This window comes from Manis pentadactyla, chromosome 13 (assembly GCF_030020395.1).
Source record: "Manis pentadactyla isolate mManPen7 chromosome 13, mManPen7.hap1, whole genome shotgun sequence".
Lineage (NCBI taxonomy): Eukaryota > Metazoa > Chordata > Mammalia > Pholidota > Manidae > Manis > Manis pentadactyla.
This window is the reverse complement of record NC_080031.1, coordinates 53,444,446-53,470,420: the sequence shown is the minus strand read 5'-3', so window position 1 is coordinate 53,470,420 and position 25,975 is coordinate 53,444,446. Positions and strand designations below refer to the sequence as shown.

Genomic DNA, 25,975 nt, shown 5'->3' with positions numbered 1-25,975 from the left:
GAATTCCAGACAGAGGAAGACATTTGTACAAGGGGACAGAAAAAACCTAAAGCTTACAAGAACTGTAAGGTATCCAGTAGAACTAGAATATGAGTAGTGATTTTGGAGAGATGAAGCTAGAAAAGTAATTGTCATGCTGAAAACCAAAGGTTGCAAACTATAGGCTAACTGTCCAAATGCAGCCTGTACAGATGTTTAGTTTCCTTTTATCCTGTTTTGTTTTTAATTACTGACATTTAAAAAATTGGATATTTCTTAACAAAAGTCCAGAATTCCACTTACTCTTGGAAAACAGGAAGATGTGGACTATCCTGGGCTCAAATTCTTATATGCCAACAGGTATCTGGAGCTAAGTGGTAACTGGCCTTTTTAATCAAGCAATATTCTCCAGCGTGTAACAGTATCCCACTCCTAATTATATCAAACAAAAGACTATTCACAAGGAGTCAGAATATAACATTACTGTTAAGAATGAATTTAGGTTAGAAGCCAAGCTGTCTAGATTTAAATCCTGATGCTTCAGATCTTAGGTAAGTTGGCAAAAATACTAAAATCCTTTTATTTCCTCATCTGTTAAATGGAAATAATAATATAACCTACCTTAAAGGGATTAAGTAAAACAAGGTTAAACCCTTAAATGGTCAAACAGTGATTGGCAATGGCAATCAATAAATATCTGTTGTTGTTATTACTATTTATGTTGCATGATATCTACAGGCATTTGATTGTAGACTAGCATCTAGACTGGCCAAATAGAAGTCACTGACGCATTTTAAGCAGGACAGTGATAATATGAGGTTTACAATTTAAAATGTTCATTGCTGCTTCCTAGGAGAAAGGGACTGAAATTAGACAAGTGAACAGGGAAGGACACCTATTAGCAGATAACAAAAGTACTGTATATGTGAAATTAGATGGCCAAAACTAAGGAGGAGAAGTGATGATGGAGAATGGGTCAAATTAGAGAAATGTTTAGATTACAGAAGTATAGAATCTAGTAGACCTTTGGAGATAGAGGATGATGGTAGTCTCTTACTGCTAAAAAGAGTGGAAAGCAATAGCAATGACTAAAATGGAAAACAGGAATAGAGCAAATCTGAGTGGGAAGAAAATGAATTAATGTTTTGCATGTTGAGTTTTAATTGTATATAGGCATTTGTGTCTGGAGCTCACTAGGGAATTGTAGACTGAAGCTAAATATTTGGGAATCACCAGAGAATAGGTGAGTTGAAGCTATGGAAAAGAAGACAAAATTGAGAAGGGGACAGGAACTGAGGAATGACTCAAAGGGTGGTGATAAGGGGAGGTGAATGAAAAGGAGCCTGGAAAATGAGAAGAGAGACAGGAAGAGAACCACAAAAGGAGATGGTATCATCAAAGTCAAAGAAAGTATCTCAAGGCTTAATTAAATGTTTTAATAGGAGTAGGAGTCAAGACTGTGGCATGTGTAGGGCAGCGGAAATCTCCTTTCAAAACCATATATATTTTTGAAAATACAACAGATACAACTATTCCTAAAAGAGAGACCAGAGGATACAGTATAACAGCCAGGCTAAATTTACATCCACAAGAACTCAGCATCTCACAAATGGTGTAAGATACAAGCCACAACCTGGCGGGACCCAAGCACTCCCCTCACCACAGCTCCCTGGTGGGAAGAAAGGAGTTGTGGTGGGGAGGGAGTGGAAGTGCAAGACTGCTGAATAACTAGCTTTAGCAATCTGCACCGGAAGCACAGACACACATTGTATGGTGTGCTGGATATTATAGAAACGGAAAAGTAAAATCTGCGAGCAGGTCCCCACAGCTGGCTCACCTGGGACAAAAGAAAAGCAAGGGCTTTTTGAAAGCCTTAAATGCACAGGGACCCCACAGCTGGAAGGAAGTGTCCCAGCACACTCAGCCCAGCAGCTGGGAATCCTGGAGAAATTCAGGCACTCCAGACTCCAAGGAGGCAGCACAGCTCTGAAGCCCCTCACAGCAATAAACAGCCTGCCAGACATTCCCCCTCTGGTGCGGCACCGCTGCAGCAGCAGAGCAGCTGGAGTGGGGCCCTGCACACACACAGTGCGGTGGACCAGTTGGGTAGCAGCCAGGTGCAAGCACACAGTGTGAGAGCAGCTGGGGAGCAGGTGCACCCACAGGAACAACCTAGAATCTCCTCCTTGTGCTCAACTGTCCAGTCTAGACCCAGAGGCCACTGCTAATGTGCAGCTTCCCTGCACAGGCAGAGGAAACCAGGGAAAGGTGTGAAGGGGCACTGTTCTCACAGGAGAGCAGACCCAGTGCACCTGCCACTCCCAGCAGGGCTCTGGGCTTCCCTGACGGTGATCCCACCCACAGCAGCTTAGGGGATTAATCCAGAGGAAGAGCCAGGTGTGTGGGTAACTGACACAGGGAGTGGAGAAGGGCAAGGCAACCAACAAAAAGGAAAGGGCTTTGTTGTCCCAGATGACACACATACTACCTGCCTACAAGTACCTAATACCATGAAAAGGCAGAAGAATTTAGTCCAGTCCAGAATTACCCAAAACAACCCCCGAGAAAGGGCCTGGAAAGATAGATTTAACCAATCTTTCACAAAAATAATTCAAAATAAAGGTCATAACCATGCTGATGGACCTGCAGAGAAATATTCAAGAGCTAAAGGATCAAGTTGTAAGGGAGCATACAGAAATAAAACAATCTCTGGAAGGACTTAAGAGCAGTTTGGATGAGATGCAAGAGGCTGTTAATAGAATAGAAATCAGAGAAGAAGAACACAGAGAAGCTGAGGCAGAGAGAGATAAAACGATATCCAGGAGTGAAATAATATTAAGAGAATTGTGTGACCAATCCAAACGGAACAATATTCGTATTATAGGAGTACTGGAAGAAGAGAGAAAAAAAGGGATAGAAAGTGTCTTTGAAGAAAAAATTGCTTTAAACTTCCACAAACTGGGCGAAGAAACAGTCTCTCAGACCCTGGAAGCCCACAGAACACCTAAAACAAGGAACTCAAGGAGGACAACACCAAGACATATAATAATTAAAATGGCAAAGACCAAAGACAAGGACAGAGTATTAAAGGCAGCCAGAGAGAGAACAAAGGTCACCTACAAAGGAAAACGCATCAGGCTATCATCATACTTGTCAACAGAAACCTTACAGGCCAGAAGAGAATGGCATGATATACTTAATGCAATGAAACAGAAGGGCCTCGAACCAAGAATACTCTATGCAGCATGATTATCATTTAAACATGAAGGAGGGATTAAACAACTCCTAGACAAGCAAAAGTTGAGGGAATTTGCCTCCCACAAACCACTTCTACAGGATATTTTAAAGGGACTGCTCATTATGGAAGCATTACTAAGGCTAAATAGATGTCAACAGAGAAAATGAACTCAAAACAAAGAAAGCAGATCAACCAAATACTAACTAAAGTCAAAAAATAAAATCAACTATTCACAAAACAAGTCAAAGTATACACAAAAGAGTACAGAATAAAACACCTAACATATAAAGAATGGAGAAGGAGGAATAAGAAGGGAGAGAAATAAAGAATTATCAGACTGTGTTTATAATAGCTTAATAAGAGAGTTAAGTTATATAGTAAAGAAGCTAACCCTGAACCTTTGTTAACCACAAATCTAATGCCTACAGTGACAATAAGTACATATCTTTTAATAATCACCCTAAATGTAAATGGACTGAATGCACCAATATAAAGACACAGAGTAACAGAATGGATGAAAAAGCAAGACCCATCTATATGCTGCTTACAATAGACTCACCTCAAACCCAAAGACATACACAGACTAAAAGTGAAGGGACAGAAAAAGATATTTCATGCAAATAACAGGGAGAAAATAGCAGGTGTTGTAGTACTTCTATCTGACAAAAAAGACTTAAAAATGAAGAAAGTAATAAGAGATAAAGAAGGACATTACATAATGATAATGGGGTCAGTCCAACCAGCGGATATAACCATTATAAATATATATGCACCCAATACAGGAGCACTAACATATTTCAAACAAATACTAAGAGAATTAAAGGAGGAAATAGAATGCAATGCATTCGTTCTAGGAGACTTCAACACACCACTCACACCAAAGGACAGATCTACAAGACAGAAAATAAGTAAGAACACAGAGGCACTGAACAACAAACTAGAATCGATGGACTTAACAGACATCTACAGAACTCTACACCAAAAAGCAGCAGGATACACATTCTTCTCAAGTGCACAAGGAACATTTTCCAGAATAGGCCACATACTAGGCCACAAAAAAACCTCAGTAAATTCAAAAAGATGGAAATTCCACCAACCAACTTCTCAGACCACAAAGTCATAAAACTAGAAATAAATTGTTCAAAGAAAAGAAAAGATCTCACAAACACATGGAGGCGTAACAACATGCTTCTAAACAATCAATGTATCAATGACCAAATTAAAATAGACATCAAGCAATATATAGAGACAAATGACAACAACAGCACAAAGCCCCAATTTCTGTGGGACGCAGTGAAGGCAGTTCTAAGAGGAAAGTATATAGGAATCCAGCCCTACTGAAAGAAGGAAGAATAATTCCAAATGAATAGACTAAACTCACAATTATTGAAACTGGAAAATGAAGAAGAAATGAGGCCCAATGTCAGCAGAAGGAGGGACATAATAAAGACCAGGGAAGAAATAAATAAAATTGAGAAGAATAAAACAATAGAAAAAAGTCAATGAAACCAAGAGGTGGTTCCTTGAGAAAATAAATAAAATAGATAAGCCCCTAGCCACATTTATTAAGAGAGAAAAAAGAATCTATACACATCAACAGAATCAGAAATGAGAAAGGAAAAATTATGACAGACCCCACAGAAATTCAAAAAATTATTAGACAATACTATGAAAATCCATAAGCTAACAAGCTGGAAAACCTAGAAGAAATGGACAACTTCCTACAACAATATAACCTTCCAAGACTGACCAAGGAAGAAACAGAAAATCTAAATAGACCAATTACCAACAAAGAAATTGAATCAGTAATCAAAAAACTACCCAAGAACAAAATCCCTGTGCCAAATGGATTCACTGCTGAATTTTATCAGACATATAGAGAAGACATAATACCCATTCTCCTTAAAGTCGTCCAAAAAATAGAAGAGGAGAGAGTACTTCCAAACTAATTCTATGAAGCCAGCATCACTCTAATACCAAAACCAGGCAAAGAGCCCACCAAAAAAGAAAATTACAGACCAATATCCCTGATGAACATAGATGCAAAAATATTCAACAAAATATTAGCAAACCGAATTCAAAAATACATCAAGAGGATCATACACCATGATCAAGTGGGATTCATCTCAGGTATGCAAGGATGATACAACATTTGAAAATCCATCAACGTCATCCACCACATCAACAAAAAGAAGGACAAAAACCACATGTACATTTCCATAGATGCTGAAAAAGCATTCGACAAAATTCAGCATCCATTCATGATAAAAACTCAACAAAATAGGTATACAGGGCAAGTACTTCAACATAATAAAGGCCATATATGAGAAACACACAGCCAACAACATACTTAACAGCAAGAAGCTGAAAGCTTTTCCTCTAAGATCAGAAACAAGACAGGGATGCCCACTCTCCCAACTATTATTCAACATAGTACTGGAGGTCCTAGCCATGGCAATCAGACAAAACAAAGAAATAAAAGGCATCCAGATTGGTAAAGAAGTCAAACTGTCACTAATTTCAGATGACATGATAGTATACATAAAAAACCCTAAAGACTCGACTCCAAAACTACTAGAACTAATATCGGAATTCAGCAAAGTTGGATACAAAATTAATACACAGAAATCTTTGGCATTCCTATACACTAACAATGAACTAACAGAAAGAGAAATCATGAAAACAATTCCATTCACTATAGCATCAAAAAGAATAAAATACCTGGGAATAAACCTAAACAAGGAAGTGAAAGACCTATACCCTGAAAACTGCAAGACATTCTTAAGTGAAATTAAAGAGGACACTACCAAATGGATACTCATCCCATGCTCTTGGCTAGGAAGAATTAATATTGTCAAAATGGCCTTCTTACCTAAAGCAATCTACAGATTTAATGCAATGCCTATTGAAATACCAACAGTATTCTTCAGTTAACTGGAACAAATAGTTTTAAAATTCATATGAAACCACAAAAGACCCCTAATAGCCAAAGCAATCCTGAGAAGGAAGAATAAAGCAGGGGGTTCTTGCTCAGCAACTTTAAGTTCTACTACAAAGCCACAGTAATCAAGACAATTTTGCATTGGCACAAGAGCAGAGCCACTGACCAGTGGAAGAGAATAGAGAGCTCAGTTATTAACCCAAACATATATGGTCAGTTAATATATGATAAAGTAGCCATGGACATACAATGGGGAAATGACAGCCTCTTCAACAGCTGGTGTTGGCAAAACTGGACAGCTACCTGTAAGAGAATGAAACTGGATCATTGTCTAAAACCATACACAGAAGTAAATTCGAAATGGATCAAAGACCTGAATGTAAGTCATGAAACCATAAAACTCTTAGAAAAAAACATAGGTAAAAATCTCTTGGACATAAACATCAGTGACTTCTTCTTGAACATATGTCCCTGGGCAAGGGAAACAAAAGCAAAAATGAACAAGTGAGACTACATCAAGCTGAAAAGCTTCTATACAGCAAAGGACACAACCATTAGAACAAAAAGGCATCCTACAGTATGGGAGAATATATTCATAAATGACAGATCATATAAAGGGTTGACATCCAAAATATATAAAGAGCTCATGCACCTCAACAAACAAAAAGCAAATAATCCAATTAAAAAATGGTCAGAGGAACTGAACAGACAGTTCTCCAAAGAAGAAATTCAGATGGCCAACAGACACATGAAAAGATGCTCCACCTCACTAGTCATCAGAGAAATGCAAATTAAAACCACAATAAAATATCACCTCACACAAGTAAGCATCACCACCATCCAAAAGACAAACAAGAACAAATGTTGGCAAGGATGTGGAGAAAGAGGAACCCTCCTACTCTGCTGGTGGAAATGTAAACTAGTACAACCATTGTGGAAAGCAGTATGGAGGTTCCTCATAAAAACTCAAAATAGTAATACCATTTGACCCAGGAATTCTACTCCTAGGAATTTACCCTAAGAATGCAGCAGCCCAGTTTGAAAAAGACAGATGCACCTCTATGTTTATCGCAGCACTATTTACAATATCCAAGAAATGGAAGCCACCTAAGTGTCCATCAGTAGATGAATTGATAAAGAAGATGTTGTACACATACACAATGGAATATTATTCAGCCATAAGAAGAAAACAAATCGTACCATTTGCAACAACATGGATGGAGCTAGAGGGTATTATGCTCAGTGAAATAAGCCAGGCAGAGAAAGACAAATATCAAATAATTTCACTCATCTGTGGAGCATAAGAACAAAGCAAAAACTGAAGGAACAAAACAGCAGCAGACTGACAGAACCCAAAAATGAACTAACAGTTACCAAAGGGAAAAGGACTGGGGAGGATGAGTGGGAAGGGAGGGATAAGGTGTGGGGGGGAATAAAGGGTGCATTATAACTGGCATGTATACTGTGGGGAGGGGGCACGGGGAGGGCTGTATAACACAGAGAAGACAACTAGTGATTGTACAACATCTTGTAGACTGATAGGCAATGACTGCAATGGGGAATGTGGGGGGAACTTGGTGGTGCGGGGAGTCTAGTAAACATAATGTTCCCCATGCAATTGTAGAGTAATGATACAAAAACAAAAATAAATAAATAAAAATATGTAAATAAGTAAATAGATAAATAAATGTTTTAGTAGAAAGAGAAAAGTACAGAATTTGTCTAATACTAAGCACAAACAAAATGATCTTAATCAGGAAATCATTTAATGTTGCTGAGGAAAATCACTCTTGTAGCTTATTTTCATTGCAAACTATACAAAATTTTTTTTACATTAAAACAAAGTTAATGCATTTAAAGAAATAATACTTACCAGAGGCATAAATTTAGATTTTCATTGTAACAAAGTACTAACTTCTGTTTTCAGTCACTTTATCATAATTTTTCAAGTATTTCAAGTGGCAGTTTAAAGTCACAACATAAGTTCTCAAATTCTCTCACTCATTTAATAAATACTATTTATTGAATGCTTACAGTGTATGAAATCAGTACCTTTTAGGGACTTTAAAAGAACAAAGAATCACTCCTAAGAGGTGTGTATTAGGTCAACAGGCTGCTATCTTCCAAGGCTGCAAAGGAGCAAAGCCCTTCAAACAAAATTATCAGAATTTAAAAAGGAGAAAAAAATTAGACATCTACTCTCAGCCATAGTGTTTTAAAAAACAACAAAATAAAACATCCACTATGAAACCACCTGAGGGTGAACATAGGCTGATCACTGCTTAATTGAAATGCCTTAGAAGCAAAACAGGCTGTAAACAGTGGCACCGATTCTAAGCTGTATAAGGCCACTATGGCAGCATAGGGGGAGCAGAGAAGCATTGCACTTTCAAGGCTGCTCAGTAATAATGAAACAGATAATGTAAGATATATAAGTATGGCACAGTAGAAATATCAGCATATGTCTTGTTAACAAGTAAATTTTTCCTGAGAAACACAAATGAAAATTGTATTTTTTACTTCCTATTCTAAACTGCTATGAGGATTGAACTACTAAATATTTTAGGTGCCACATCCACTTCATTGTATTTCAGAAGATCAAGTCATGAATTTTGTTATTTATATGCAATTTATCATTTAAAGAAATTTGAAATACTATAACTCATGAAATTAAAATATTTTAGATACCATGTGTAAATCTTTGACCATATTTTTGATTAATTTCCATCAAGATAAAATCCAAAAAGAGAAATAAAAAGGTCAAAGGGTACTGACATTAACTGAGACAACACCACAACTGGAATGATGCCAACAAAATTTGAGTAAACCAGAGTTTCTTCAGTAAGGCATAAAAACATGATGAGAAATTTTAAAAAGTTGGGCAACTAAATATTTAGTAAGTACTCTCCTTATGCAATAGCATTTCCACTGGATTTTTCAAGAGTAATCCAAGGAATCTATAGTCTCCTGGGGGGAGGCAGTTATTCAACAAACATAAACTTACTTGCTTGTCTATAGGTATTGTGCTTAGTGTTGGTGATAAAAAAATGAAGACAAACAGGATTCAGATGCTTGCATAAATTCCTTTCCCATAAGGTGTTTTACAGTTTAATGCAATACAAAATGCTTCAGGTTTCTTTTAGGACAAGGTAGAGTATATGTAAAATAATAAAACCCTAAGAGGAAAAACAGGTGAGAAAATTGAATATCATCTAAGGATGTTATTAGACAATTTTTTCCTAAAATTACCATGAAAAATTTTTGTAAAAAAATTACTATCCCTCTGTTTCCATAAGGCACTTTGCACATATCCATGCAAACATCAAATCTTCTTAGTCTTCCTTCTTATGATCTGAGTTTCATGTGCTCTGACTCTCTCCAAAAAGTCTAGTCTACAATAATAATCAATCTGTGGTGTGTTTTGTGTGATATGCTCGAGTCTATTTTCTCTTTAATGAGTGAAAAACCCAATCAGTTTAAAAAGACTTTCTTTGCCTTAATCAACACAGCACAGAGAAAATATCCCAAGTCCATCTAACAAAAAGATAGTTAAAGTTGTTCCTTTGGGTATACTTCAGGGCAGTTATGGCTTGGGTCTGATAAACTGCCAACATCTTCAAAAAACGTTGAATAGAAGTAATCACAATATAAGATATAAAGATTCAAATCAAAGCAATAGCTTTCTTGAGTTTCAAAACAGAAAATAAGCAATTTACCAGAAAAATAAGACAATTATACGTTTAACTTATCCATTCAGGATACGTTTACAGAGCATATTTATGTACCAGGTAGGCACTAGGGATACACATAAAATGATCCTGGGGAATTGGTAGCTTAGAGAAAGAGCTATTAAAGAAAATCTACTATTTTGACTGTGAGACAAGTATCAAAAATAGAAGTCTGGACAAGTTTTGGGAAAGGAAAAAATGGACAATTAATCAAAAGGCTTCTAGGAAAGGGTAACATACAAGGTAAAAGTACCACCAGGAGTTATTAAGTGAAATAATAGAGAAATGGCAAACATCTCACATTTCTACCTTAAAAACAAAAAGTAACCCCTTTGAATATATCCATATAGCTTCTGCTTTCGCTCCATGTTCATTCTTGACAGTTCTATCTCTGTTCTCTTATCTTTCTCTCATTTTCCATCCCTTTGTAATCTGCATCTGATTCTACAACTACACAAGGCCATTTTCTTATTGTTACTCCTTATTACAGAACTATTTATTTGTCCATAACCAGGAATCCTCAGGACAATTTGTAAATAACTCACTTTTAAGGGTTAAGATCCTTTTGAAAATCCAGTAAGAGCTATGGAGTTATAAAAATGCACAGACACATACCAAGTTTTCCTATATTACTTTAGAAGATAAATAGATTCCTTGAAACCCACTAATAAACCCACAGATTTTTAAAAAGCCTTGGTCTGAAAGAAGCTATTAAAGGCTGTGGGGCCAACACAAACCAAACACGTGTTTAAATAGTTGCTGTACACTAGGGCTGAGAGACATCAGATTTGTTAAAATATATGCACTTATAATAAAGCTAAAAAACAAAAAAGCAATCTTTTGGAGGATGCTTTAAAAATCACTCACTTTTCAAGAACTGGTAAATAGAAAATCAAGTATTTAAATTGCTTTCCTATACCAACTTTACCAGTGGATGAACAAATAGTGATACGGAAGAATTTCTTTATTAAGAATTCCACCTAACAAATTAAATAAAGAACAAATCCAGGCAATCACCAATAGCCTCTAATGTCACAAAGAGAGAAACTGGAAACTGTTTCCTGATGAAAGTATGTGTCACCATCCATGAGATAGTTCTGCAAAAAGAGTTATGAAAATGAATCCAATTCCCTAGATCTATTTATGTCTATAGGAAACACATGGGGGCAGATCATGTTATTACATGATACCATGGGGATACATTAGCAAAATGCAGACAAAAAACCCAGATTCTTCCAACAAATAAGATGTAAGGGAAAAAAAGGCACTGGGAGAAAACCAAAAGATTTAAAAGAGAAACAGCGAAATCCAATGTGCAGGCCTTGTTTGAATTCAACTGTAAGAAATCATTTATAAGAAGCAACTACAGAAGTCTGAACACTGACTGAACATTTAATGATATTAAGGCAATGTGTCATTTTTACAAGGGTTCATAGTATTGTGGTTATGTTTATTCAAAGAATCTCTCTCTTTTACATATATACTAAATAAAGACTATGGATAAAATGCTATCATTTCTGAGATTTGCTTTAAAAATCCAGGGTAGGAAGGAGGCTAGACTAGGTGAAAAGCATAAATGAGAGGATTGGCCATGAGTTGATAATGGGTGGGTGCATGTGGACTCATTAAACACTGTGCTTTATTGTTATATATATCTCTGAGATACTCTAAAATAAAGTTTCTTTTTAAAACCTTGGTATATAAGAAAGCAAAAATTAGATGTTTCATTTCTTAAAGTGAATGGCAAATAATAAGCATCCTTCCAGCTTATTGGGGCTTGGAAACAGAAGATAATCTATAATCACCAGTACCAGTTGTTCCACAGAATCTTGGAATCTCTGCCCTAAAAGGCATGACTTGGACAGAATCATGAAGCTCCTCAGTGACAGGTGGGAAAAACCAGCAGCATGATCTGAACCAGAGTAACTGACCCATCCCAAAAAAGATGATGATTTCATATTTTAAATCCTGGAGGTTCAGAAAGAAGGAAGAGTTTTAGCCAAAGAGATACAAATTTTATGTGGAACTTCCAAGGGGGCTTTTTAAAAAGAGGGTAAAGCTCCTCTTTCGCCTCTCCATCCTGCTGCTTTAAGACTGTGGTGGCTGGAAATCTAGCTGCTGCTATCTAGGAACACGAAGCAGAGATGCACCATAAGGAATACAGTGCCATAACACAGAAGGACCTGACCTTCAGACTTCTTTCTACATGAAAGAAATAAACTTCTCACTCACTTAAGCTACTGTGTTATTTGGGGTTTCTTCTCTTTTATATACAGCCAAACCTGACCCGAAGTTATAAAAAAAAAAACACATGAATACCTGAAAAACAGTGATGTATCAGAAGTTGTTTAAAAGCTTATTCTTTGGAAGCCAGTAATGTGATGGGTATTATAATGAAGAAGGTACAAGGACATAAAAAGAGATGAAAGGAAAATAAATAGTTGTCTTTAATATATTAATTCAAGCTTCTAATGGGACAATTGGTGTAAAAAAACTGAACATAGTACTGAACACTGCAAAGCTTAAGGTAGGTTTTTGTGTCACCTAGTTTCAGTTAAACCAGGGAAGCATTTAACATTCCAATATATACAAACAGTAATATTTCCTTCTCTTTCCTTTCCTTTTCTAATAAATACCAGTAACCAAATACATATTCTTAGAATAAAATCACAGGTACAGTAAAGACCACAAATTGTTAACTTCATGTCAATAGGGGGTAGAAAAGAAAATTTTACATAACAACTCTACCTTCCCTAATCTACAAATTCCCACCTTCGAAAAAAAAGTTATCTGAGGAAAATTAAAATAACAATATAATCAAGTTCTGAACTTCCTAGAAATCAAAAATAGATCTATACCCAGTTAAATATAAAGTTAAAATAAAGTTATCTATCCAGCTCCCAATATGTGACAGACTGAAAAAATTTAATAAAGAATGGCAATTTTTTTTCTGGTCCTAGATTTTTAAAAAGTGCTCGTCACTGCAATGATGGCAAGTGACATATTGCACAATGTGTTTCAAGTTGTTTTATAAAAATTCAGATCATCCAATCTAGAATTATTATGAAGTTTTAAGAAATAATATAAATCATTGGCTTTTAGAAGTAATTCTAATTTGACTAAAGTTAATCACTGCTAAATATTTAGCTCTCTGGTTCCCCAAAGGCAAAGTCCATGTTTTATTCAGCTTTGTATCTCCACCACCTGGCAAACAAGCATAACCACCTGGCACATAGTAGGTACTCATTAAATATTTTTTGAATCAAGCAATGACTTTACAACCAACTAGTAAATACTTGCTATTAAACAGAAGGAACAAAATAGCAGTAGACTCATGGACACCGAGAAGCAACTAGTGGTTACCAAAGGGAAGGAACTGGGGAGGATGGGTGGGAAGGGAGAAGGGGATTAAAAGGCACTGTAATTCACAATCACAATATAGGTAGGTCACGGGGACAGTAGTACAGTACAGAGAACAATTAATGACTCTAATTTCTACTATGTTGATAGTGACTGTAATAGAGGGGGTGAGGACTTGATAATATGGGGGGATGTTGAACCACTGTGTATTTGAAACCATCAAAAGACTATATATTAATGATACTTTAATTTAAAAAATAAGATAAATAAAAAATATTTGCTTGATTAAATCTGCCTACCACTTTTTAAATGACTATAGTTACTAACAGTATTATAAACATTTATGTATGTTTTCCTGAATCTGTTCTATTCATTTAACTATTATTAAATTACATAAATCAATTTTCTTGACATATTTTAGTAAATAATTTTAGGATGTGTTCCTACTGAATTTAATTTACTAGGTTCAGTTAATTCAATGTATTATACCCACTTTCAGCATTAACTTCACCTTCTGTTGAGACATAGTGCCAACAGTTATCTAATGATGGGGAAGATACACCAGCTACAGAACTCAAACACTAATATAATATGTCCTTTACAATTACCTGAAATATTTTTCTCTTTAGATAAATACTGATTATGGAAATAAAATTACTTCTATATATCAAGTTTCTCTCACTTTTAGCCTCTCAGGTTTGTGTAATAATTATGCTTACAAGTAAAATGTATATTTAAATAAAATAGTTAACTATTTTGAAGACATTATAAAGCAAAGCAATACTTTATATATTTCAAAACGTTACTACTACTAGTATAATTAGAAGAGCACAGTCAAGGAAACCAGCATAACTCCAAAGCAACTATTTCCTTAAACTAAGGAAAACTAAGCAGGGTAACACAAAAAACCTAAACAGTTTATACTTTTGCAATGAGATGAATTTCAGTAAGGCCCCTTGATAGGTTTATACTTTCAAGTGTGCAAAATAAATGATGAAATTAATACACATAGCCAAACCTCAAAAGGGAACATTCAAAAATATCTAGTTTGGCAGTCTCTCAAGAAGTTAAACATAGAATTACCATGACCCAGCAATTCCATTTTTAGCTATGTACACAAAAGATTGAAAACAGGTATTTAAACAAAAACTTACATATGAGTGTCATAGCAGCACTCCTCACAAAAGCCAAAAAGTAGAAACAATCCAAATGTCCATCAACTGATGAATGGATAAGATAAACAAAAGTAGTATATCCATACAATAGAATATTACTCAGCCATAAAGAGGAATGAAGTTTGACACATACTACAACATGGATGAACCTTGAAAACCTTTTACTAAGTGGAAGGGGCAAGACATGAATGGCCACATATTGTTTAATTTCATTAATATGAAATATTCAGTGTAGGTATATCTACACAGACAGAATGCAGATTAGTGGTTTCAAGGCTTGGGGGAAGAAGGAAATGGGGAGTGACTGCTTAATGGGTTCAAAGTTTCTCTTTGGGATGATGAAAATGTTCCTGTACTAGATAATGGTGATGGTTGCTCAATATAGTGAATGTACCAAATTGTACACATTAGAATCTTTAAAATGGTGAATTTTATGTTTTGTGAATTTTATAATTAAAAATATTAATCCAAAATTCACAGTTATAGTATAAATAATTATGCTTGTTTCTAATGACATTATTCAACTCTTTACAGAATACCAGAATTTGCATATCAATTTGCCTGTACTTAAAATAAATGATGCTTTTCATACCCACAGATGTTCTTTGTGGTGTAACTTATAATGTAGCATAAGAACATAGTTTTCTACTAAAGAAGAATGGTTAATTATTTGATAGAATTTTATTTCATTGAGGTATAGTTGTTACACATTATTAAGTTGGTTTTGAGTATATCACACCATGGTTCAACAGTTACACACTTTATTAAATCCTCACCACAACTAGTGTAGTTACTACCTGTCAACACAGAACAATGCTGCAGACCCACAGGCTATATTCTCCATGCTTCACTTCCATCCCGATGAAAAAATTATATTTTGATTGAGATTTCTGTGCCCTTTCCTACCTTTCCCACCCACTCCAAACCCTCCCCCAGGGTAACCATTAGTCACTTCTTAGTGTCTCTGAGTGTACTGCCATTCTGTTCATTTTGTTTTGTTTTTGTATTCCACAAACAAGTGAAATCATACGGTATTTGTCTTTCTCTCCCTGGCTTACTTCACTGAGCATAATACCCCCTAGGTCCATCCATGTTGTTGCAAACAGCAGGGTTTCTTTCTTATGGCTGAATAATATTCCATTGTGTATAGTAACCACACCTCCTTTATCCATTTGTCTATCGATGGACACGTTGGTTGCTTCCATATCTTGGCTACTGTAAATTATACGTCAATAAACATAGGGGTGCATATATCTTTTAAAATCAGGGACTTTGTTTTCTTCCAGTAAATTCCCAGAAGCAGAATATTGGATTGTATGGTTGTTTTTTTTTTAGTTTTTTGAGGAACCTCCATTTTGCTTTCTGTAGTAGCTGTGCCAATTTACATTCACATAAACAGTGTGGGAGAGTTCTCTTTTCTCTGCATCCTCGTCACCACTTGTTATTTCTTGTCTTTTGGGTAGTGGAGAGAGGTGATATCTCACTGTGGTTTTGATTTGTATTTCCCTGATGATTAGCGATGTGGATCATCTTTTCATTTGACTGTTGGCCATCTGTACTTCTTCTTTGGAAAAAATGTCTGTTCATGTTCTCTGCCCATTTTTTAATCGGGTTATTTGGGTTTTTTGGTGTTCAGTCATATGAGTTCTTTATGTATCTCAGATATTAACCCCTTATTGGATAAATCATTTATAAAAATATTTTCCCATACTCTAAGATGCTTTTTTGTTCTGTTGATGGTGTCCTTTGCTGTACAGAAGCTTTTTAGTTTGATATAGTCCCACTTGTTTACTTTTGTTTTTGTTTCCCTTGCCCGGGGAGACATATCCAGAAAAAAAAAAATGCTCACACTTATGTTCAAGAAATTTTTGCCTATGTTTTCTTCTAAAAGTTGTATGGTTTCATGTATTATATCTAGATCTTTCCAGTTTACTTTTGTATATGGGGTTAGACAGTAATCAGGTTTCATTCTCTTGCCTATCGCTGTCCAGTTTTCCTAATACCAGTTATTGAAAAGACTCTTTTCACATTGTATATTCATGGCTCCTTTATCATATATTAATTGACCATATAAGCATGGGTTTATTTCTGGGCTTTATGCTGTTCCATTGATCTAGGGGTCTGTTCTTGCACCAGAACCATACTATTTTGATTACTATAGCTTTGTAGTTGAGCTTGAAGTAAGGAGCATAATACCCCCAAACTTGTTCTTCTTTCTCAAGATTGCTTTGGCCATTCAGGGCCTTCTGTGGTTCCATATGAATCTTAGGATTATTGCTCTAATTCACTGAAAAATGTCATAGATATTTTGATAGCAATTATACTGAATCTGTAAATTGCTTTGGGCAGGATATCCATTTTGACAATATTAGTTCTTCCTATCTATGAGCATGGGATAGATTGTCTCTTATTTGTGTCTGCTTTAATTTCTCTCATGAGTAGTTTATAGTTTTCAGAGTGTAGGCCTTCCATCTCCTCGGTTTGGTTTATTCTTCGGTACTTTATTATTTTTGATGCAATTTTAATGGAACTGTTTTCCTGATTTCTCTTTCTGCTAGTTTGTTGTAGTACATAGGAATGCAACAGACGTCTGTATATTAATTTTGTATCCTGCAAGTTTGCTGAGTGATACAATATTACAAGCATCTCAAAAGGAAAACTACAAAGACTATGGAACAATAGTTCAAATGTTGCTAATATAATGTTAATGCTGTTAGTGTCATAATATAATAACATCATAATATTATGATAACTAAAAATGATGGGATATCACATTTTAAATAACTGTGATTACTACTATATCAAAATATGTATGTATCTGGACAGGGTAGAGGAATTAAGGCTAACATTTTGCTCTTTTTTTCATATTTTTGTATAACCACTTTTTTTTAAACAAAGGTTTTCAGAGTCATTTCCCCATGTCTTTTCCTTACACCTTATTATTGACTAAAAGGTGAAAAGAATAGAACTACAAGGGAAAAAAAATCTTTACTTGTCATCTTCTTTTGATATATATGATTACTATTTACTAATAATAGGTAAACAATAATGTCATTTACCTCAAAACATTTCCATCAGACTGACTGCTATATTGGTCCTCAAAACATTTCCATCAGACTGACTGCTATATTGGTCCCCAACATTTTTAGAATATTCAGCATATATACTATATAATTCAAGAACCTTTATTACAAAGACATATCTTTGCATAAGGGTTGTGGCACCATTAAGATCTGGATGAGCAAGAGGGATGTAACGTCATGGTAAAGGATTGGAACCTCAGGCTGTTGTTCTTCATTTCCCTGCCTAAAAGAAAAATGCAGAACCACTTTAGGTAGTACTGTACATATTTTCTAATTTCATTTTATATTTCACATACATGCCTTTGGAACTGAAATGAAACTTTCATGAGAAACTGAGAACTCTCAAAAGAAAAAGTTAGGGGCTGCATTTTTTTCCTCAAAATATAATCTTTTGGATCCCTTTATTTCTTCGATTCTCCCTAAAGTAAAAAAACTACATAGAAAATTTATTAGGTCTTACTAAAGTAAACAACTGGAATATTTTACCTTGACTTGAGTCTTTCTGATCTCTTATGTTACAGAAATCAAATGAAGCATTAAATGGAACTTAAAATTAGTTTCACCACAAATGGGGTGGCACATAAGATGCTTGCTATCATAAACTTCACACTAAGGAGTAAATTTCACATTATGAAAAGAACAAATACAATTCACAAAGAAGTTACACTGAAAAGTCTTGGTTAATATGTTGTTTAAAAGTTGTTTCAACTGTATATACAACAACCATTTGATCAATAAATATGAGAGATGCCCTCTCAAAAAAAAAAAAGTACACACTTTCAATTATAAAATAAATAAGTAACCGGGATGTAATGTATAGCATAAGGAATATAGTCAAAATATTGTAACAACTTTGTATGGTGATAGCTGGTAGCTAGAATTATCATGTATATAAATGTTGAATCACTGTGTTGTACACCTGAAACTAATGTAATACTGTGTGTCAACTACCCTTCAATAAAAAATAATTATCTACAAAAAAACTTTATAATTAACATAAAGTTCAAATAAAATCTTTAACATTTATCTTCAAAGTTTCAAAAAAGATAATAATAACCAAAGCAGAACTTAAAATATATTATAAAAGGCAAAGGATTAAACCTTAGGAATGTCGTACTATGAAAAACTTAGGATATAATGTAATGAAGCTTATTTTGTTCTCAAATTTTTTAAACTTCTTTAGAAGGTTAAAGTTTTTGATCATAGGTTTAATTTTTAATGTCAAAGAACAAAAATAAATCTTAAGCTTCCAGAATTAGCTAAATTCTAAAGCTACCCTTCTGACTAGACTTGAGATGAACAAAAATCGCTCTTTTTATTAGGTCCATCATTCAACAAATACTTACAAATTACTTACTATATGTCAGGCACTGAATACACTGGTGAATAAACTAAAACCTGGTGCTATGAAGTTTATAACTGCCAGAGGAAGACAGCTCTCTGAATATCTCTATTCTCTACAAATATCCCATTAATTTACTTGTCTTCCTCTCTGAAGTCAGCCTTCCATTAATGCTAATGGATCCTACTCTTTCTTGCCTTTCGAGTCTCTCCAGCATCTCTGCTTTGCAAGCCCAAAAGTTTTTTTAAAAAAAGAATCTGAATGGAGGGGCACCACTTCTTCACCTATTATTCAGATCCCCACAGAAATTGTTTTCCACATGGTCAACAACGATCCTATAACTGAAAATTTAATGGACATTTTTCAATCCTTATCGTACTGATCCTCAACTTTGGATATAGCTGAACATTCTTGTCTGGAAAATTCTCTTGGCTTTGTGAAACACTCTCTCAGCTTCCCTTCTACCTTTCTGTTTACTCCACTTTAATCTTCTTGATAGGTTCTTCTCCTCTGACCAGTAGAAATAGTGCTGTTCCCCAAGGCTCCAATTATCACTCTAGTTTAGTATGAAGGACTCTTTTTGAAAGATCCTGTAGCCCATGACTTCAATCACCAGCTGTATCCCAAGTCTGTATCTCTAGCCATAACTCTCCTGAACACTCTATCTGAATATCCACTTGTACATTTGACAGACAGATTAACCTCAACATGCTTGAAACTAAACTCATCATCATTCCATTTTATCCACACATGCAATCCCATCCGAGTCATAATCAATATGCTCTCCCTGTTATAGTCTTAGTCTTGATGTGGCTTGTTTATTATAATTTTTAGTATTCAGCACATGCCTGAAATGTAATAAAAGTATAATGAATAAGTAAACTAGAAACTTGGGACATCCCAAACCCATATCCTTTCACTCGCCCCATATTTAATTGGCAGTAAGACCTAATGACTCTGCCATCCCTATGGCTGTTTAAGTATTCAATCTCCCCTAATTTTATGTCCCTCAAATTCATCCTTTATACTGTTAGTACCCTGAAAAAAAAGCCTCCATAGGAACTGTATCTTGTTTGCCATTATTTCCTAGATGTCCAGATTTTAAAAATTAATAAAAACTAGCTGAATAAACAAATAAATGAAAAATGTGTGTATGTATGTATGTATGGATGGATGGATGGATGGATGGATGGATGGGCAAAAGAACAAACAGGTGGCAAAAGAAACAAAAACTAGACTAGCTTAGCTACACTAGAGCATAATGAGACTGACAAAACAAACCAAGGGAAGACACATCATAGTAAATTACAACCTTACTGATACCAGGGCCCATAAGTCCTACACATTATCCTTTGTATTTCAGTGGTTTTATCACATTCTCTTTAATGAAATTAACTAAATAACTCAAAAGGAAATATGCAGAAAGGGTGAAAAGACCCGAACAAAGGGGCGAAAAGAGTAAGAGGAAAGTAAAATTGAAAAACCCTTGCTGTAATATGGATAAAAAAGAAAATGGTAATAATAAACAAGTCCTTTAAAAACTAAATAAAAATGATTTCGGATTATCAAATCCTACATTATAAATTTAACAGCTGATTAAGACTCAGATTTATAAGGAACTGTATGGATCCATTTAAACCAGGCCAATCTCACCCTTACACAAGGATCCACTTTACTGCACAAAAATCAAAGAGGCTTGAGAACTTCTTGCATCATAACCTAAAGACCAACAAATTACAGAGCTTTCAGATACAGAAAAGCATTCCCAAACAAGTAAATTAAATATAATTTCTTAAAATAGGGATATTACAAGCAACTGAAAAGCTTAAAGAACTAACAATTCTAGATTTTCATTTCTTATTATGTCAACAGTTTTCTATAATAGAATCAATCTTTCTCAGAATTGGAGGTGGATTATTTGCTTTTCATTATTATTGCAGTGTCATTCAAATTTCATTTAAAATCATTCTAAATCCCCCTGTGTGTGGAAATCTATACAAAAATTATATCCTATTATGGTTATTCATACACTCGTTAAAAATTTAGCAACTTTTATATTAAATACAATTAAGAATGTATAATTGACAAGTGTTTCAAACTACAATGACACCAAAAAATGAAAGAATGGGAAAGGTTTGAGGAGACTGTCTACTATAAAGGTAACTAATTTTCCCAGATTAATTTATGAGTTTAAAATACTTTCAATCAAAATCACAAGTATTTAGAAAATGGTTCTAAAGATCACCTGGAAAAATAAGTGAGAATAGCAAAGAAAAACTGGGAGATGAAGGAAAGAATGAGAGGAACCTAGCCCAACTAGAGGTATACACATATTTCCTCAGTTAGTAAACAGCATGGTTTTGTCACAGAAATAGGCTTGTAGGTCAACACAACAAAGGGAAAAGTCTCTAGTAAGAACTACAATAAACACACACTTAGTATATAAAAAAGTAGGATATAAAATTGCTAAAATTTAGCCAGATATTTTAAAACAAATATTAAATCTTCACCCACTAGTACTGATGAAAATTAACTTTGAGTAGATTATGCATTAAAAAAAAATCATCCCATAAGAAAATTCTACAAAGAATATATAAGTAGATATGGCAAGTCCTAAGATGGGAAACATTATAAAACTGGTTATAAAGGTAAACATCATTATCTTGGAAGGGATAGATATGCATTTTAAGTATCAAAATAATCAGGAAAAACAAGAAATACAAGGTCTGATTGGTTTGACTACATGAAAATTTTAAACTTTAATATGCCAAGAAAAATAACTATAAAATTAAAAAGCAAAACATATTTTTGGGAAAAAATCTCAACACCTATGATAGTTTAATATTTTTAAGGTACAAAGAATCAATCAAATAATTTTTTAAAATAAAATGCCAACAGAAAAATGGATAGATTTTCTGAATAGATCATTCACAGAGTATATACAAATAGCTAATAAACATGAAATATTTGCATAAAGTTAACTTCACCAGAAATTAAATAAATTTATATTGTGATCCCATTTTACCTACCAAATTAGCCTCTAAAAATTTTTTTTAGGTGGTAATATGCAGATTGACAAATGGAGACATTCCTACACTGCCTGTGAAAGTTTATGTATACCATATTTCTGGAAAGTATTGTAGCACTATGTAACACAGTACTTGACACTCAGTGAATATTTATAAAATTAATGACTGAAAATATAAAACATTTATATGCTTTCATGTTATTCTGCAATTTCTGGAGTCACATCTAAATGTTAAGAACTGCTTAACACATCATCTGATATTATGCTGGAAAAGGAGAAGCAATTTAAATCAATAAATAAGGACATCATTTAAAGAATTTTAATGATGTAAGAATTTGGTTGATATGTGTGAATTTTAAAAAGCAGATTCTAAAACATATAGTATGATTCAAATAGTATTTTAAAATCCATAATATACACACAGAAAAAAAGGGACTGAACAGAAATTTATGAAAATGTTAACAGTATTAGGGGAATTCTGGAAAATATAGTTGATTGTTTTCTCTCATATTTGCTTTCACTTTTATGGTTCATTTGTTTATTAAATTATAATAAATTAAATGTAACATGTACGTTATAAGATTTTAGAGTATTTCACTTTTTTCTTCAATATTTTTGTATATTCTTAACACTATACAATAAATACAATTTTTATTATCAGAGAAAAATTTACAAAAACAGTAACCTAGAGCTTATTGGCTACTAAGATAAAAACAACCATTCTGAGGACACAGAAATGGATCTTTCCTGGCACATGGTAGGCACATAATCAGAATAAATGAAAGAATGGATATACCCCACTGTAGAGAAAAGAACCAAAGATTTTGACTGTGGGATTTAGTGCCATCATTATGATACTATCCTTTAAAATGTTTAATATTTTAAAATATGAAATTGTTTCTATCTCTTAAATCTTTTAGGTAATCTTAAAATCCAGACTCTAAAACTGTAAACTAGTAGACTCTATGGATGATAAGAGGAAATGGACAGATTAGAGTTAATAGGCCTAATTTTACCATTACATTTTAAAAGAAAGTAATTATCAATACAGTTAAATTAAAAGGAAATAAGGAAATAATTTTCTTGAGGATTACTGGAAAAAGGATATATTTGAAACTCATCAAACATAGATTTTTATATTGGAAAAGTACTAAGTGAAAATTGAAAAAGATACTTTAATTTTTTAAGAATCTAAGATTCAGATATGAAACACAGATGACATATTACAATAAATTATATTACAAGGTAGAGAACTAATGAACTATAAAATGAGAACAAATGGAGGGGTTGGGGAGATTATGCACAAAAATCAACCAAACTTTCTTGAAATTCCTGATTTCTTTGTTCTAGGAAAGGAAGCACCCAGTAAAAATTAAGAACTTAGGTTCTGGAATGAGAAAGATTTGATTCAAATGCCAGCTATCCCTTAACAGCTTTGTGCCCCTAAAGAACATGTTAACTAATGTTCTAAACCTCAGGTTCCTCTTCTGTAAAACTTGGAATATAATGGTACCTAATGCATACAGTTTTGGTGAAAAATGCCTAGCATGAAGTAAGCACCGGGTACGTGTTCACAGCTTTACCACTATCCTACTGAGTACTACATCGCAGGACTTGAGAAGAATACATCCCAGCAATCAGTATCATGGAAAGCACAGGACCTATCCTGTTCTTTAAACTTTAATTCACTGATACTATACTTAATAAACCTTTTGTTTGCTGATTATCTTTAGACTCAGAGTTAGGCATTCTCATATGTTATTTGCAAACCCTCCCTGTCCTTGAGTTTATAGTCTACAGAGGAAAGAAAATCACTAATATCAAGAAAAGTGACTTTTCTTAGCTGTAACATGCAAAATACTCATAGCTTCCCAATTTTGTCTATAAAGAAAAAACACACGCAAAATTTTATTTTGGCTTTTTTTTTTTTGAAAAGTAAGAGGGTATACAAATAGCCTCAAAGCAGTTCCCCACAAGATTCTAACTACAAAGGAAAAAATATTACAGTGGAAAAACCCTGGCAGATACAATGTTAGACAAATGATGGGAGTTATTTCATAAATAACAAGACAAATCAGTAACATGGGCCTATTGATATGATACACTAAAAAGAACGCAACATTACTGCCATGGTATTTCTGCCAAAAGTTTATAACCTGAATGTAACCATAAGAAAATATCACACAAAAATAAATTTACAGCTGAGCTCTTCAAATAAAAGAGTCAATGTCAGAAAGAGAAGAAAAAGTCAGGAACAAAGGAAATAAAACATGGTAACTATATGTAAGCTCAATCTTGAATTTTCTTTCCATTGACTTTGCATTTCTCAGAACATTACAGAAACAACTGACAAAATCTGAGTACGTTCTGTATAAGGTAGGGGTCAGTATTAATTATTTCTCATATAAATATCCAATTAACTCATCACCATTCATTATAAAGACTATGCTTCCCCCACAGCTCCTCATTGTCATCTATGATATTTTCAGATATGTGTGGGTTTGGTTTGTTCTGTCTTAACAAGTAAATATAATTTAGTTTCATTTTTTCATTAAATTTATCATTGATATACAATCTTTTGAAGGCCTCACATGAACAACATTGTTGTGTCAATAGTCACCCATATTATTAAGTCCTCATTCCCCCATTGCAGCCACTATCAGCATAGTAAGATGCTACAGAGTCATTACTTGTCTTCTCCGTGCTTATACAAATTTATTTTTTCATCCTCCCTTGATTATACAAGTAGTGGCATAAAGTACACATTTTCTGCTCCCAGATTTTTCTCTTAACATTGTATTGGTGTTGATCTTTCCATATCAGTATACAAAGTACTTTCTCACCTTTCTTTTCTTTTAGTTCTATTTTAATTTACTATTGTAGAAAAGGCAAAGTAGTAGGACATTTGATAGCTAGCTATATGGAAAAAAACTAAATTGTATCCACTTCTTATATAACACATTATGAAAATTTCCAAATGATTAGAGATCTAAATGTAAAAACTGAAGCCATGGAATTATTAAGATATGTCTGATACGGGTTTAAGATCCAAAATATATAAAGAACTAATATAACTCAACAGCAAAAAAAAATCCAATTTAAAAATGGGAGGAGGATCCAAATAGGCATATTTTGAAAGAAGACATATAGATGACTAACAGGGCATCAACTTATTTCTTTGAAAATTCATAAATTGGAAATAATTAAGCTAATATATTTAAGGGTAACCAAATACCTGATATGGACAACACTTCTTTATAAAAAGATTTAAGCTAATAAATCAAAAGGAAGCCTTTTTGTTGTTTATTTTGTTGCACCTAATGAAATACTGCATTTAGGCAAGAATCATCAGGGCTTGCAAAAATCATTAGGTGAAAGGCTGATGGGGAACTTTACAATAGAGGGATTAGACTAAGGCTACCTGAACCCACTGCTTAATTCTGACATAAAAAGAGAGACAACTAGCCATTATGTGCCTCCATTTGAATGTTTTATCTGAATAAAAACTAATGGGATTCTTTAAAATTTTTTCTCACTTGATAGGAATTTTTAAGCAATTTTTACAAAAGGTATAATGGCCTTCAACTTTTATTAAATATTTCTGTGTTTACAAGGAAAAGCACACTTTTATGAAGAATTGCAATCTATTTTTACACTTATTTTTCAAAAACAGTTTTAATTTACTTTAATTTTTTAATAACACTTACTGTGAATTCATGTCTTCTAGGAACTGTGTAAGCTTTCTCCAGGAATTATATTCACAATCAAGACTATAGAGCCACATGTACAAGGCTAATACATGGAACAGCTGATCTAAATAAATTGAAGAAAAGGTAAAATGCACACAATTCCTACAGAAAAAAATTCAGAGACAATTTCCAGCTAATTCATAGGGAAATGTTTCCTATCTTTATAATTCAACAAGTTTAAGTACAAATTATTTCATGCTCTCTTTACAGTACACTGAAATGTAGATCCAAATAATTTCTACTAGAATCTGAACTGTCCTTATGCTCAATCTTAACACAGGAATGTTTTTCTCATCTCCTGTCGAAGACCTACTTTTCCTTGGCTTTATGGTTCAGCTTTGACAACTTGCAA

At 34.0% G+C, this 25,975-nt stretch overlaps 1 pseudogene; it reads right to left on the bottom strand.

Annotated features, from left to right (window-relative positions):
• The window catches only part of LOC130678899 (E3 ubiquitin-protein ligase UBR3-like), a 189,951-nt pseudogene that overhangs the window by 13,899 nt on the left and 150,077 nt on the right, over positions 1-25,975 (bottom strand).